Below are 14,285 nucleotides of genomic sequence, written 5' to 3' on the forward strand. Positions count from 1 at the left end.
AGGAATTCTGTGGAATTCCCTTCAGGAATTCTGTGGAATTCCCTTCAGGAATTCTGTGGAATTCCCTTCAGGAATTCTGTGGAATTCCCTTCAGGAATTCTGTGGAATTCCCTTCAGGAATTCTGTGGAATTCCCTTCAGGAATTCTGTGGAATTCCCTTCAGGAATTCTGTGGAATTCCCTTCAGGAATTCTGTGGAATTCCCTTCAGGAATTCTGTGGAATTCCCTTCAGGAATTCTGTGGAATTCCCTTCAGGAATTCTGTGGAATTCCCTTCAGGAATTCTGTGGAACTCCCTTCAGGAATTCTGTGGAATTCCCTTCAGGAATTCTGTGGAATTCCCTTCAGGAATTCTGTGGAATTCCCTTCAGGAATTCTGTGGAATTCCCTTCAGGAATTCTGTGGAATTCCCTTCTGGAATTCTGTGGAAATCTTTTTAGGAATTCTGTGGTATTTCCTTCAAGAAATCTGAGGAAATTTCTTCAGGTAATATGTGGAATTACTTTTAGAAATTCTGTGAACTCTTGTGAAAACTTTGGGAAGCTCCCTTCAGAACTTCTGTAGAACTCCCTTCTGGAATTTTGTGAAACTCATTCCCCGGAGGAAATATTGCTGAATTAGGTAGAGCAGAGTGACAATATTGTTCTGAGACCTATTCAAAAACCTCATTTCACAACACAACTCTATAAAACTTGCAATATTACATGCCCTACCGTGACCTTTGGTGCCGGGAACAGCGGACGAACCGTACCAACGGTGTCACTCATTGTCCATCTGCTGCCTGTCAAAACCACAACCCACACAGTCCCATGCTGCTTATTGGCTGCTTGTTGAAATGTTGCAAATAAATAAATGAACCAACCAAATGGTTCGTGAAAGCACACATCATCAGCACACGGCGACATACAACATGCTCTCATTTCGACCATTAGACAGGCAAATGCCACGGATGGGAAATTGACAGTCCGTTATCGGTCTGGCCCTGGTGGACCAGAATAATCAACCCTAATGGAGGCACCGACCAGCAGCAGACGCCCCGGCTCGGTCGAAATGCGAATAATCTAGCCTCTAATTACGCATCAATTAGAAATGTGGAGGGACTGTCCGGCGCACAGGTGATGGGTATGTCATTTTCCGATCATCACAGCCCTCCGCTGGTCGGCGTCGCAGCGGTGGGAAATTACTGAAATCAGAATTATTTTTGTGACGATGATGCGGAATTCGGATACATTGTCCAACTAGGTGAACCCCCGTGGCGGAACGCAGCTAATTACGCCATCATTCAATACATTTCGGAACATTACGCATAATTGAGTAGCTTGCCTAGCTTGCAATTGATAGTCAGTGCCATCAACAATGTCGGATGCGGTTTCCTGATTCCACAACGTGCCGATGAAAATTTAACGCTTCATTAGTTCACGAATTGGCTAATTATCCTAGCTATGCGCCAATATTTCCACGGGACACACATCGAGTGCGTCAGGATTCCCAATTTCCATCGTCGTCTTGGCCGGCTAGAATGGCTGACAGAACTACCAGGACGGCGATCATCACGGCAAGAATTCCGGCAACGACGAGCAACCATAGTTTCTCGTTTTGTTGGCACATGATTAGAGCTCTGAAATGTTGATTTTCGACTGAGAATTGTGGGGTGTCATTAGATTTTGTTGGATTCATATCAATATATGAAAGAATGTATTTACCATTCACAATTTCGTGCCTTCGTTGTTGGAATTGTACAAATAGCCTGACTTAAATCCAACCGTAGCTAAAACTGCTAAAGCAATCACAATGGTAATCATGAATACACTTGCCACAAACCAGCTAACTTTTGTGAAACCGGATGAATCTACTAGAAATAATGGCATCACTATAAATGCAAGTAGCCTCTTTTTATAGGCCGTTGGTTTCAAGAAATACAAACCTGAGCTGTTCAAAGGACCATGGACTGCTTGGATTAAAGAAATATTCAACATTACATTTTTCATTATCGTTTGTTTACATATTTATTAACCTTCATCCAATGTCTCCTTCCGGAATGTCTCCAGGAATTTCTACAGGAACTCTTCCAGGAATTTTTCCAGGAATTTTTCTAGGAACTTCTCTGTCTCCGGGAATTCTTCGGGAAATTTTTCTAGTATTTACTCTTGGACCCACATCAGGAACTCCTGCGGAGATTCGTTCAGAAATTCCTTCGGTAATTTCCCTAGAAATTCTTTTGGGAATTTCTCCAAGAGTTTCCTCAGAGAATTTTCCGAGGAATACCGCCATGAGTGTCTTCGGGAATTACTTCATGAATTACTTCGGGATTTTCCTCAGGAATTCTTTCAAGAATTTCTGCAGGCTGGATTTCTCCGAGGATTTTTCTAGGAGTTCCTCCAGGTATATCTCCGGGAATGTCTCCAGGAATTTCTTCGGGAATTTCTTCAGGAAATCCGCCAGGAATTGCTTCGGAAATTACTTCACGAAATTGTCCGTGAAATTCTCCAGAAATTCTTCAGGAAAACTTCCGTTTTTTTTTCGTGACTTTTTTTTAAGAAACCCCTCTGAGAATTTCTCTGGGAATTCTTCTTTGAATTTCTCTAGGAATTCCTCCTTTGTTTTCTCCAGGAGTTCCGCCGAGAATTTCTCCGGGAATTCCTCCGACAATGTCTCTGGAAATTCTCCCTGGAATTTCTCAGAATTTCCACTAGGAATTTATTCATTAAATCCTTCCAAATTTTTTCCTGGAATTCCACTAGGAATTTCTTTACGATTCCCTCCAGGAATTTCTCCGGGAATTTTTGTAAGACTCCCATCAGCAATTGCTCCGGTGATTCCATCAGTAATTTCTCCAGAACTTCTTTCTTGTTTTTCGGGTTTCCTTCCAGGAATTCTTTCGGGTATTACTCCAGGAATTCTCTCGGGGATTCTTCCAGAGGTTCTTCCAGGAATTTCCTTCGGGGAATCCCCCAGGAAGAAGGATTCCCTGAAGAATTTTCCAAAGGGGTTGCTGGAGAAATCACCGGAGGAATTCCTAGAAAAAATCCTGAGGAATTCTTGGAGGAAATCCTAGAGGGATTCTCAAAGAAAAACTTGTTGAAATGCCCAGAGCAATTCCTGAGAAAATCCTAAAGATTTCCTTTAAAAATTCCTTTTTGGTTCAATGGTCATTCGGCCTAGTATCCATTCGGGATATTGTGCATTTGGTTGTATGTCGTACCTCCAGATTGTATAGAGAATCCTGAGAGGATTCTAGAGAAAATCCTGGCGTATTCTGGACAGAATCCTGAGAGAATCCTGAAAGGATTCCAGTGAGAATTACGGAGTGAATCCTGAGAGGATTCCGGAGAGAATCCTGAGAGGATTCCGGAGAGAATCCTGAGAGTATTCCGGAGAGAATCCTGAGAGGATTCCGGAGAGAATCCTGAGAGGATTCCGGAGAGAATCCTGAGAGGATTCCGGAGAGAATCCTGAGAGGATTCCGGAGAGAATCCTGAGAGGATTCCGGAGAGAATCCTGAAAGGATTCCGGAGAGAATCCTGAGAGGATTCCGGAGAGAATCCTGAGAGGATTCCGGAGAGAATCCTGAGAGGATTCCGGAGAGAATCCTGAGAGGATTCCGGAGAGAATCCTGAGAGGATTCCGGAGAGAATCCTGAGAGGATTCCGGAGAGAATCCTGAGAGGATTCCGGAGAGAATCCTGAGAGGATTCCGGAGAGAATCCTGAGAGGATTCCGGAGAGAATCCTGAGAGGATTCCGGAGAGAATCCTGAGAGGATTCCGGAGAGAATCCTGAGAGGATTCCGGAGAGAATCCTGAGAGGATCCCGGAGAGAATCCTGAGAGGATTCCGGAGAGAATCCTGAGAGGATTCCGGAGAGAATCCTGAGAGGATTCCGGAGAGAATCCTGAGAGGATTCCGGAGAGAATCCTGAGAGGATTCCGGAGAGAATCCTGAGAGGATTCCGGAGAGAATCCTGAGAGGATTCCGGAGAGAATCCTGAGAGGATTCCGGAGAGAATCCTGAGAGGATTCCGGAGAGAATCCTGAGAGGATTCCGGAGAGAATCCTGAGAGGATTCCGGAGAGAATCCTGAGAGGATTCCGGAGAGAATCCTGAGAGGATTCCGGAGAGAATCCTGAGAGGATTCCGGAGAGAATCCTGAGAGGATTCCGGAGAGAATCCTGAGAGGATTCCGGAGAGAATCCTGAGAGGATTCCGGAGAGAATCCTGAGAGGATTCCGGAGAGAATCCTGAGAGGATTCCGGAGAGAATCCTGAGAGGATTCCGGAGAGAATCCTGAGAGGATTCCGGAGAGAATCCTGAGAGGATTCCGGAGAGAATCCTGAGAGGATTCCGGAGAGAATCCTGAGAGGATTCCGGAGAGAATCCTGAGAGGATTCCGGAGAGAATACTGAGAGGATTCCGGAGAGAATACTGAGAGGATTCCGGAGAGAATCCTGAGAGGATTCCGGAGAGAATCCTGAGAGGATTCCGGAGAGAATCCTGAGAGGATTCCGGAGAGAATCCTGAGAGGATTCCGGAGAGAATCCTGAGAGGATTCCGGAAAGAATCCTGAGAGGATTCCGAAGAGAATCCTGAGAGGATTCCGGAGAGAATCCTGAGAGGATTCCGGAGAGAATCCTGAGAGGATTCCGGAGAGAATCCTGAGAGGATTCCGGAGAGAATCCTGAGAGGATTCCGGAGAGAATCCTGAGAGGATTCCGGAGAGAATCCTGAGAGGATTCCGGAGAGAATCCTGAGAGGATTCCGGAGAGAATCCTGAGAGGATTCCGGAGAGAATCCTGAGAGGATTCCGGAGAGAATCCTGAGAGGATTCCGGAGAGAATCCTGAGAGGATTCCGGAGAGAATCCTGAGAGGATTCCGGAGAGAATCCTGAGAGGATTCCGGAGAGAATCCTGAGAGGATTCCGGAGAGAATCCTGAGAGGATTCCGGAGAAAATCCTGAGAGGATTCCGGAGAGAATCCTGAGAGGATTCCGGAAAGAATCCTGAGAGGATTCCGGAGAGAATCCTGAGAGGATTCCGGAGAGAATCCTGAGAGGATTCCGGAGAGAATCCTGAGAGGATTCCGGAGAGAATCCTGAGAGGATTCCGGAGAGAATCCTGAGAGGATTCCGGAGAGAATCCTGAGAGGATTCCGGAGAGAATCCTGAGAGGATTCCGGGGAGAATCCTGAGAGGATTCCGGAGAGAATCCTGAGAGGATTCCGGAGAGAATCCTAGAGGATTCCGGAGAGAATCCTGAGAGGATTCCGGAGAGAATCCTGAGAGGATTCCGGAGAGAATCCTGAGAGGATTCCGGAGAGAATCCTGAGAGGATTCCGGAGAGAATCCTGAGAGGATTCCGGAGAGAATCCTGAGAGGATTCCGGAGAGAATCCTGAGAGGATTCCGGAGAGAATCCTGAGAGGATTCCGGAGAGAATCCTGAGAGGATTCCGGAGAGAATCCTGAGAGGATTCCGGAGAGAATCCTGAGAGGATTCCGGAGAGAATCCAGAGAGGATTCCGGAGAGAATCCTGAGAGGATTCCGGAGAGAATCCTGAGAGGATTCCGGAGAGAATCCTGAGAGGATTCCGGAGAGAATCCTGAGAGGATTCCGGAGAGAATCCTGAGAGGATTCCGGAGAGAATCCTGAGAGGATTCCGGAGAGAATCCTGAGAGGATTCCGGAGAGAATCCTGAGAGGATTCCGGAGAGAATCCTGAGAGGATTCCGGAGAGAATCCTGAGAGGATTCCGGAGAGAATCCTGAGAGGATTCCGGAGAGAATCCTGAGAGGATTCCGGAGAGAATCCTGAGAGGATTCCGGAGAGAATCCTGAGAGGATTCCGGAGAGAATCCTGAGAGGATTCCGGAGAGAATCCTGAGAGGATTCCGGAGAGAATCCTGAGAGGATTCCGGAGAGAATCCTGGGAGGATTCCGGAGAGAATCCTAAGAGGATTCCGGAGAGAATCCTGAGAGGATTCCGGAGGAATTCCTGAGAGGATTCTAGAGAGAATTCTGAGAGGATTCCGGAGAGACTCCTGAGAGGATTCCGGAGAGAATCCTGAAAGGATTCCGGAGAGAATCCTGAAAGGATTCCGGAGAGAATCCTGAAAGGATTCCGGAGATAATCCTGGGAGGATTCCGGAGATAATCCTGGGAGGATTCCGGAGAGAATCCTGAGAGGATTCCGGAGTGAATCCTGAGAGGATTCCGGAGAGAATCCGAGAGGATTCCGGAGAGAATCCCGAGAGGATTCCGGAGAGAATCCCGAGAGGATTCCGGAGAGAATCCTGAGAGGATTCCGGAGAGAATCCTGGGAGGATTCCGGAGAGAATCCTGGGAGGATTCCGGAGAGAATCCTTGGAGGATTCCGGAGAGAATCCTAAGAATATTCCGGAAAGAATCCTAAGAAGATTCCGGAGAGAATCCTGAGAGGATTCCAGAGAGAACCCTGAGAGGATTCCGGAGAGAACCCTGAGAGGATTCCGGAGAGACTCCTGAGAGGATTCCGGAAAGAATCCTGAGAGGATTCCGGAAAGAATCCTGAAAGGATTCCGGAGATAATCCTGAGAGGATTCCGGAGAGAATCCTGAGAGGATTCTGGAGTGAATACAGAGAGGATTCCGGAGAGAATCCTGAGAGGATTCCGGAGAAAATCCTGAGAGGATTCCGGAGAGAATCCTGAGAGGATTCCGGAGAGAATCCTGAGAGGATTCCGGAGAGAATCCTGAGAGGATTCCGGAGAGAATCCTGAGAGGATTCCGGAGAGAATCCTGAGAGGATTCCGGAGAGAATCCTGAGAGGATTCCGGAGAGAATCCTGAGAGGATTCCGGAGAGAATCCTGAGAGGATTCCGGAGAGAATCCGAGAGGATTCCGGAGAGAATCCCGAGAGGATTCCGGAGAGAATCCCGAGAGGATTCCGGAGAGAATCCTGAGAGGATTCCGGAGAGAATCCTGGGAGGATTCCGGAGAGAATCCTGGGAGGATTCCGGAGAGAATCCTGGGAGGATTCCGGAGAGAATCCTAAGAATATTCCGGAAAGAATCCTAAGAAGATTCCGGAGAGAATCCTGAGAGGATTCCAGAGAGAACCCTGAGAGGATTCCGGAGAGAACCCTGAGAGGATTCCGGAGAGACTCCTGAGAGGATTCCGGAAAGAATCCTGAGAGGATTCCGGAAAGAATCCTGAAAGGATTCCGGAGATAATCCTGAGTGGATTCCGGAGAGAATCCTGAGAGGATTCTGGAGTGAATACTGAGAGGATTCCGGAGAGAATCCTGAGAGGATTCCGGAGAGAATCCTGAGAGGATTCCGGAGAGAATCCTGAGAGGATTCCGGAGAGAATCCTGAGAGGATTCCGGAGAGAATCCTGAGAGGATTCCGGAGAGAATCCTGAGAGGATTCCGGAGAGAATCCTGAGAGGATTCCGGAGAGAATCCTGAGAGGATTCCGGAGAGAATCCTGAGAGGATTCCGGAGAGAATCCTGAGAGGATTCCGGAGAGAATCCTGAGAGGATTCCGGAGAGAATCCTGAGAGGATTCCGGAGAGAATCCTGAGAGGATTCCGGAGAGAATCCTGAGAGGATTCCGGAGAGAATCCTGGGAGGATTCCGGAGAGAATCCTAGGAGGATTCCGGAGAGAATCCTGGGAGGATTCCGGAGAGAATCCTAAGAGGATTCCGGAAAGAATCCTAAGAAGATTCCGGAGAGAATCCTGAGAGGATTCCAGAGAGAACCCTGAGAGGATTCCGGAGAGAACCCCGAGAGGATTCCGGAGAGACTCCTGAGAGGATTCCGGAAAGAATCCTGAGAGGATTCCGGAAAGAATCCTGAAAGGATTCCGAAGACAATCCTGAGTGGATTCCGGAGAGAATCCTGAGAGGATTTCGGAGAGAATCCTGAGAGGATTCCGGAGAGAATCCTGAGAGGATTCCGGAGAGAATCCTGAGAGGATTCCGGAGAGAATCCTGAGATCATTCCGGAGAGAATCCTGAGAGGATTCCGGAGAGAATCCTGAGAGGATTCCGGAGAGAATCCTGAGAGGATTCCGGAGAGAATCCTGAGAGGATTCCGGAGAGAATCCTGAGAGGATTCCGGAGAGAATCCTGAGAGGATTCCGGAGAGAATCCTGAGAGGATTCCGGAGAGAATCCTGAGAGGATTCCGGAGAGAATCCTGAGAGGATTCCGGAGAGAATCCTGAGAGGATTCCGGAGAGAATCCTGAGAGGATTCCGGAGAGAATCCTGAGAGGATTCCGGAGAGAATCCTGAGAGGATTCCGGAGAGAATCCTGAGAGGATTCCGGAGAGAATCCTGAGAGGATTCCGGAGAGAATCCTGAGAGGATTCCGGAGAGAATCCTGAGAGGATTCCGGAGAGAATCCTGAGAGGATTCCGGAGAGAATCCTGAGAGGATTCCGGAGAGAATCCTGAGAGGATTCCGGAGAGAATCCTGAGAGGATTCCGGAGAGAATCCTGAGAGGATTCCGGAGAGAATCCTGAGAGGATTCCGGAGAGAATCCTGAGAGGATTCCGGAGAGAATCCTGAGAGGATTCCGGAGAGAATCCTGAGAGGATTCCGGAGAGAATCCTGAGAGGATTCCGGAGAGAATCCTGAGAGGATTCCGGAGAGAATCCTAAGAGGATTCCGGAGAGAATCCTAAGAGGATTCCGGAGAGAATCCTAAGAGGATTCCGGAGGAATTCCTGAGAGGATTCTAGAGAGAATCCTGAGAGGATTCCGGAGAGACTCCTGAGAGGATTCCGGAGAGAATTCTGAAAGGATTCCGGAGAGAATCCTGAAAGGATTCCGGAGAGAATTTTGAAAGGATTCCGGAGAGAATCCTGAGAGGATTCCGTAGAGAATCCTGAAAGGATTTCGGAGATAATGCTGGGAGGATTCCGGAGTGAATCCTGAGAGGATTCCGGAGAGAATCCCGAGAGGATTCCGGAGAGAATCCCGAGAGGATTCCGGAGAGAATCCTGAGAGGATTCAGGAGAGAATCCTGGGAGGATTCCGGAGAGAATCCTGGGAGGATTCCGGAGAGAATCCTGAGAGGATTCCGGAGGAATTCCTGAGAGGATTCTAGAGAGAATCCTGAGAGGATTCCGGAGAGACTCCTGAGAGGATTCCGGAGAGAATCCTGAAAGGATTCCGGAGAGAATCCTGAAAGGATTCCGGAGAGAATCCTGAAAGGATTCCGTAGAGAATCCTGAAAGGATTCCGGAGATAATCCTGGGAGGATTCCGGAGATAATCCTGAGTGGATTCCGGAGAGAATCCTGAGAGGATTCCGGAGTGAATACTGAGAGGATTCCGGAGTGAATCCTGAGAGGATTCCAGAGAGAATCCTGGGAGGATTCCGGAGAGAATCCTGGGAGGATTCCGGAAAGAATCCTGAGAGGATTCCGGAGAGAATCCTGGGAGGGTTCCGGAAAGAATCCTGGGATAATTCCGGAGAGAATCCTGGGAGGATTCCGGAGAGAATCTCTAGTGAAATTCTGGAAAACATATCTGAAGGAATACCTGCAGAATTACTATACAAGGTCTCTGGTTAAACTCTCGAAGGAAACCGCGAAAACAGCACTGGAAAAATCACTGAAGGAACCTCTAAAGATATCTAAATCTCCACTTATGGACAAATCCCCAAAGAAATGTCTTGTGGAATCAGGAACCCTGGCCCCTCAACCCCAACACCCCCCCCCTCCCCCAGAAAAAAAAAATCATCCGGTTTTCCGGGTTGTAGTAATCCTCAGAAACCTGCCGGTTGGTGGCGGCACTCTCAAGCCAGTTGAATTTCTCGGTCGGTGGATGCTAGCGCGACCATTCCTCGTCCCGACATCGTTTTACTTGTCCTTGCTTGCTGATATATAGGTCTGTACCATGGTAGTAAACTCGGACTGGCTGAATCCTGAAGCGCCGAAATATGCAGACCAGCATCAATACTGGCGTACCGTCAAATGGGGTAACTTGCAACACTTTTCGACTTTGAAGTAATATCATTGAAAATCTTAACATTTGAAACATCCTGTGAAGCATCGTGTACGCTAATTACCCCGAGTAGAATACTATGCAGCACTTGGTTTACCAAAATACGTTGCCACCTAATCAGGAGGTGCGAAATACATGCTTGTTGCAAGTTTCCCCATCTGTGGGGTAACTTGCAACATAGGACATGAAGCTAAGTTAGCTATCATTAAACAGCACTAACATTCTAGCATTTGGTCGTATTGTAAAATTTTGATGTTATGCATGAAACATACCATGAAAAGATGTACACTAACCAACTGACGTATAACACAGCGTAACAAAAATTAGCTTTTGGTATGTCTCAAGAGCAAACTTATGTGTCTCTGACAGATTTTGGGCCGCTGAATCCGAATCCGGGCTCAGATTTGCTCCAACACGTCACAATTTTGAGCTATACCTCAATTTATAGGGCAAAATATGCGATTTTGGGCTTTTTGACTGCAAGTTATAAAGCATGGAAATATTTTTTTTTATCAATCAAAAGGTTAATTGGTCAATTAATATCTAAATTAACGACTCATGCAAAATATTTCGTTTTACCATATCGAATTTGATAGTTTTAAGCGATTTTTGTTAGGTATGATATTTCCCATACAAGTCACCCTCCAAAAGTTGCATGCAAGTTTTCATACTAACATAAAATGCTTAAATCTATCAAATTTGATTAGGTAAAACGAAATATTTTGCATGAGTCGTTAATTTAGATGTTAAATGACCAAATAACCTTTTGATTGCTTAAAAAAATAATTCCTTGCTTAATGGCTTGCAGTCAAAAAAGCCCAAAATCGCATATTTTGCCCTATAAATTGAGGTATAGCTCAAAATTGTGACGTGTTGGAGCAAATCTGAGCCCGGATTCGGATTCAGCGGCCCAAAATCCTTCGGAGACACATAAGTTTGCTCTTGAGACAAAAAAATGTTGCGCTGTGTAATTTTTCATGAAAGGATTGATAGTTATTGCAAGCGAGAGTATATCGTTTAGGAACAGGTCTCACGTCCCTCAAACACAAAATATATATGATTCTCTTGACTTAGCACTCATTACAAAATATCAACAATAATTATTGTCATTTCATGAAAAGGTAGAGTGAGTCATCTTCAAGTAGTTTTCAGTTTGAAGTGGTGTTTGGCAATTTCAGCTAAATTAACATGATTGAAACACATCTATTCTACTTTTTAAATTTCAAACTCGCTAATTTGGGTATTAAACGGAAATAATTTACTCCATCTAGGTTCAGACTTGATATTGGTGATTGCTTTACAGCGTTCATAAACAAAAATTGAACTTTTATGATGATGAAACATGAATGAAACTTCAAAATGTGGTATTTCTTAACAATGTTTGAAGGTCACGTGCAAAAAAATGTAAAAAATGAATTGTCATTTGAAAATGAACGCGTTACGTAATCAATAAATGATCAATTTCGGTTATTTCTGTCAAGTATATCGTGAAATGAAGATAAATAATAGAAGGTTTCGTCAAATTCAACTGTTGCAAGTTACCCCATAGTGGTTGTCGAATATTATAATGATTTTTTGCATTACTTAGTCGATAAGTTTATCAAACTTTTATCGTTTAGCTAAGCTTACTATTAGGTACCCTAACTGCAAGCAAGGTCACCAGACTTATCGCACTTACCATAAGGGAGAGGTCAAGCACGATTTTCATACTTGTTTTTATGGCATAAAATGAGCAATCCGTTTTAACAGTGTAGCTAAACCATAAACAAAGAAACAAAGCTAATTTTTATACTAAATCGATCCTTGATACACATAATCTCTATAACCGAAATAGTAGGGCATACTAGTTTTTATTATTATTAGAAAATGCTTCATATTTAATGTATGTCATCGTGTTGCAAGTTATACCGCTGTTGCAAGTAACCCCGTTTGACGGTACTCCTATTTGGTGAAGATTCTCATTATTATCAACGCTCTATCACCTAAGCCGAAAAAAATAGTGTCTTACCTGCTCTTACTGACGCCTGAGCTTGAACAATCATGTTGAATCTCTAGTCTAGTATTGATGGTAGTCCCCTATGCCACAATAGCCTTGCATGATCACTTACAATGTTGACATATCAGTTTAGAAGCATTCGTAGTGCCTGCCTACTGTGTTTTTTGATAACCAGTTCCATAGCGAAGTGCCCCGCAAGGTCGTTTGTATGGGAGCCCCCGGTTCCAGAGACCGGAGAGGTCTCGCACCAAGCTAAGAACCTTCCCCGGTCCCAAAAATACCCACACACAAAATTTCACACCGATCGGTTCAGTAGTTTCCGAATCCATAGCGGTCAGACAGACAGACAGACAGACAGACAGACAGACAGACGGAAATCCATTTTTATATATATAGATGGGTGTATGTATTTGGTATGGGGAAGATGTCCGGAGTCTAAAATGGCGACCAGAATGTCCAAGATGGCGGCTCCAAATTCAAGATGGCGGCTTTTTTATGTAGCTCATGACCGGTTTTAGGGTCATATGAGTATATTTGGTATGGGGAAGATGTCCGGAGTCCAAAAATGGTGACCGGAATATCCAAGATGGCGGTCTAAAATCCAAGATTTCGGCTCGAATTTCATGATAGCGGCTTTTTCTAAAGATTTTTAAGCTCAAAAAGTAATATAAACGGCAACATTTTTCTACCGATTTTGGCAACACCCGATTTTGGCAACAATTGTTTACCGATTTTGGCAACACAAATTTTTGCCAAAATTTGTAAAAGCTAATGGATGTGATATCGTACTACAAAATTCTGAACTCTGCAATTTATAATAATTTAGCTTTATTTACAGTTTTTTTAGTTAGGTATCGTATATGTATAGTACAAGAATCGATTTCCAACACCGATCGTTGTTGATGTGCTAGACGGTATAAAGTCTACAAATGTACCACTTATTAGGCCGCATATGGCCATTGTGGTGTGTTCACAAGAAAAGATTCTCTTCAAAAACATCTGCCTCATTTGTTTTATTCGTTTACTTATACAACTTGGGTCGATTACGTCATGTTTGTGTTTAGCTGTGTTTTTTTATGTTAATAAATATCTCTAAAGTTAGTATTGCGCAGTGTTACTCTGATGATATCGTGTTGCTCGTTTTGTTTGTTTTTATGTTCACTTGATAAATGCAATGTGTACTTCTCATATGGATGCGTAAGTTTGTTTTTCGTTTTGATTGTGATGATGCTTATGATGTGATTCGTGAAATCTACAGCTACGTCGTCCTACATTGCAATGATTAGTACAGTTATTATAATGACTATTTCAATGCATTTTTGTGGATTGTTTAATGATTTTTACACTTATAAAAATGTTCAAAATCCCTCGAGTTATGGCAGTTAAACTTCCATGAGTTACTTAACAGATTTCAAAAAGGTTCCGTTATGTGTTGTGATAGTTTTGTTGCGTTTATCGATTGCAAATGAAACTACTCCACATATTTCACGCTAAAATTTACTATCTACAGAAAAGCGCCATTTTTTCACATGACGCTCGCTTTCTTCTTAGTCAGATCGGTGGCTGATGAGCACAACTTTATCTACAAAACGCATGGCTCACAACTTATCGTATAGTACATCCTTCAAAATAAATTCAGTTAACTTCGATCAATCATCTACAACCTAGGATAATATGCATCAGGGGGGAGGGGGGTATTGGTGTTTGGAAATGAGACTCTCGTAAATTGCGCGACGACCGAAATGATGCAAATCATTACACGCAATTAAAGATATATTGACTTATCACATTAAACAATATCACAGGTACAATACAATATACATGATTACGTTTTTATTCCCCGTCGCGTCGCTTTAGCTGTTTCCGTTTTATCGTTAGCGATTAATGGGCGAAATCGGCGCGTAATTAAGTTGATTATGATAGGAAACAAAAATCTGGCGTGTTGTTTAATAGGTTCGATTGCAAAACCATTTGTTGAAATGCCTGGGTGCTGCTGGCTGCTGCGCTGTCACAGATTCACTCATTAATCTCGATGATGCATTATTGATTGACTTAATTGGCTCGAGTGGTCATTTGGTTAAAACGATGAGAATTACTTCAATTGTTAACCGGAATCGCAAACAGTTTGTTATCTCTTGGACTAAAACGTGGCACCTGGCTCTGGGTGAGATAAAGTGCGCCGTTAAAGACGTGATTCGCATTCTTATAGCATATTGCATATATTAAGGCGTAACTGAAAACCGCTTCATGGTATTCTTTTCGCATTTGTAGGGTCCCAAGAACTGTTTTGAAGTTTCAAAAATAGATGGCGCA

The sequence above is a fragment of the Aedes albopictus genome, chromosome 3 (assembly GCF_035046485.1).
Source record: "Aedes albopictus strain Foshan chromosome 3, AalbF5, whole genome shotgun sequence".
Taxonomy (NCBI): Eukaryota; Metazoa; Arthropoda; class Insecta; order Diptera; family Culicidae; genus Aedes; species Aedes albopictus.